At 47.2% G+C, this 2816-nt stretch overlaps 2 non-coding genes across 2 annotated transcripts; both read left to right on the top strand.

Moving 5' to 3' along the window:
• Positions 1-332: 332 nt before the first annotated feature.
• LOC134674272 (small subunit ribosomal RNA) lies at positions 333-2240 on the top strand. The gene has a single exon (XR_010099579.1). It is a non-coding gene; the product is annotated as a small subunit ribosomal RNA (ribosomal RNA).
• A 400-nt stretch (positions 2241-2640) lies between these two features.
• Positions 2641-2797, top strand: LOC134674259 (5.8S ribosomal RNA). Its single transcript, XR_010099568.1, has one exon. It is a non-coding gene; the product is annotated as a 5.8S ribosomal RNA (ribosomal RNA).
• Positions 2798-2816: the final 19 nt, after the last annotated feature.

The following is a 2816-nucleotide window of genomic DNA, read 5'->3' as shown; positions in this document are numbered from 1 at the left end:
ATTACATATCGGCGCTATGAAACATCACACAACTATGTGCGTGTGTATGTGCGCGCTTTACTCACCCGCTACCTACCTAAGGTACACGCACGCACGCACGCGTGTGTCTCTGTACCACCAGGTAGAATAGAGTGGTAAGTGAAATATCCACCAGTCTACGATACGCCACGTCGATTTCGGTATATCCGAATGGTGGCGTGTGTCGTATACGACTCGTGTCTTACGCGTGCGGTCTCCGTCGTCTGTGTGTGTTGTGTAGTATAATATACATAGATGATATTGGCGCGCACGCGTCGGCGCTAGTGTTTTGTGTCTCACATGAACACGGCAGCTCCCTGGTTGATCCTGCCAGTAGTTATATGCTTGTCTCAAAGATTAAGCCATGCATGTCTCAGTGCAAGCCGTATTAAGGCGATACCGCGAATGGCTCAATATATCAGTTTTGGTTCCTTAGATCTTACTCAGTTACTTGGATAACTGTGGTAATTCTAGAGCTAATACATGCAATCAGAACTCTGACCAGTGATGGGATGAGTGCTTTTATTAGATCAAAACCAATCGGCGGAGGGCCTCGCGTCCGAAGTCGTAACATTTTGATGAATCTGGATAACTTTTGCAGATCGCACGGTCCAGTACCGGCGACGCATCTTTCAAATGTCTGCCTTATCAACTTTCGATGGTAGTTTCTGCGACTACCATGGTTGTCACGGGTAACGGGGAATCAGGGTTCGATTCCGGAGAGGGAGCCTGAGAAACGGCTACCACATCCAAGGAAGGCAGCAGGCGCGCAAATTACCCACTCCCGGCACGGGGAGGTAGTGACGAAAAATAACGATACGGGACTCTTACGAGGCCTCGTAATCGGAATGAGTACACTTTAAATATTTTAACGAGGAACAATTGGAGGGCAAGTCTGGTGCCAGCAGCCGCGGTAACTCCAGCTCCAATAGCGTATACTAAAATTGTTGCGGTTAAAAAGCTCGTAGTTGCATTTGTGCTACGCACTGTCGGTGCGATTCATCCGAATCGATACTGACACGTTTGCGGAGCATATCGTCGGTGAATCGTATGTAAAAGTACGGTTCAATATAAAAATCCTATCGCGATGCTCTTCAGTGAGTGTCGAGGTGGGCCGACAATTTTACTTTGAACAAATTAGAGTGCTCAAAGCGGGCTCAAAATGCTGCTTGAATATTTCGTGCATGGAATAATAGAATATGATCTCGGTTCTATTTTGTTGGTTTTCAGAACTCCGAGGTAATGATTAATAGGGATAACTGGGGGCATTCGTATTGCGACGTTAGAGGTGAAATTCTTGGATCGTCGCAAGACGAACATCAGCGAAAGCATTTGCCAAAGGTGTTTTCATCAATCAAGAACGAAAGTTAGAGGTTCGAAGGCGATTAGATACCGCCCTAGTTCTAACCGTAAATATGTCATCTAGCGATCCGCCGACGTTACTACAATGGCTCGGCGGGCAGCTTCCGGGAAACCAAAGATTTTGGACTCCGGGGGGAGTATGGTTGCAAAGCTGAAACTTAAAGGAATTGACGGAAGGGCACCACCAGGAGTGGAGCCTGCGGCTTAATTTGACTCAACACGGGAAATCTCACCAGGCCCGGACACCGGAAGGATTGACAGATTAACAGCTCTTTCTTGATTCGGTGGGTGGTGGTGCATGGCCGTTCTTAGTTGGTGGAGCGATTTGTCTGGTTAATTCCGGTAACGAACGAGACTCTAGCCTGCTAAATAGGCGTCGTCATTTAGGTGCGCGCGGCCGTTCGCGGTCGCGCAACTCACTGGCGACGTATTAAAATTCTTCTTAGAGGGACCGGCGGTTTCGAGCCGCACGAGATTGAGCAATAACAGGTCTGTGATGCCCTTAGATGTCCTGGGCCGCACGCGCGCTACACTGAAGGAATCAGCATGTTCTCCTTGGCCTAGAGGCCCGGGCAACCCGTTGAAACTCCTTCGTGCTGGGGATTGGGGTTTGCAATTATCCCCCATAAACGAGGAATTCCTAGTAAGCGCGAGTCATAAGCTCGCGTTGATTAAGTCCCTGCCCTTTGTACACACCGCCCGTCGCTACTACCGATTGAATGATTTAGTGAGGTCTTCGGACCGACACGCGGTGGCTTCACGGCCGTCGGCGTTGCTGGGAAGTTGACCAAACTTGATCATTTAGAGGAAGTAAAAGTCGTAACAAGGTTTCCGTAGGGGAACCTGCGGAAGGATCATTAACGTGTATATATATATGTTGGTATGGTCTACATACAAACGTGTATAACAAGAATAATCCGTTACCAAAAACAAACCTATATATATAATATGTATATGTCAGTTGTCGTCACACAGGAGAGAGAGAGTCTAGTACGATCTCGCGTCGCGTATTTAAGCAGTTTGAGACTAACGTCTATTTGGAGAGTCGCTTCGACCGGCACAAATCCGCGCCGTTACAGCTTATCGCTCCATATTATATAGATGTTTGTGTTTGAACTCGCGCGAACGTCAACTGTGTTGTACGTAGACTGATATGTATATTTTATATATGATAACATGCGGTATTCATTTTTCGTAATGATTTTTTTTTTTTTTTTTGGACGTTTCGAACATTGTTACCAGTGTGTAATAATAAACTATTACCCTGGACGGTGGATCACTTGGCTCGCGGGTCGATGAAGAACGCAGTTAACTGCGCGTCATAGTGTGAACTGCAGGACACATTTGAACATCGACATTTCGAACGCACATTGCGGTCCGTGGAGACACATCCAGGACCACTCCTGTCTGAGGGCCGGCTGCATAAATAAACATAT

The sequence above is a fragment of the Cydia fagiglandana genome, chromosome 19 (assembly GCF_963556715.1).
Source record: "Cydia fagiglandana chromosome 19, ilCydFagi1.1, whole genome shotgun sequence".
Lineage (NCBI taxonomy): Eukaryota > Metazoa > Arthropoda > Insecta > Lepidoptera > Tortricidae > Cydia > Cydia fagiglandana.
Note: the sequence above shows the minus strand (reverse complement) of the source record. Positions and strands in the feature narration are given on the sequence as shown.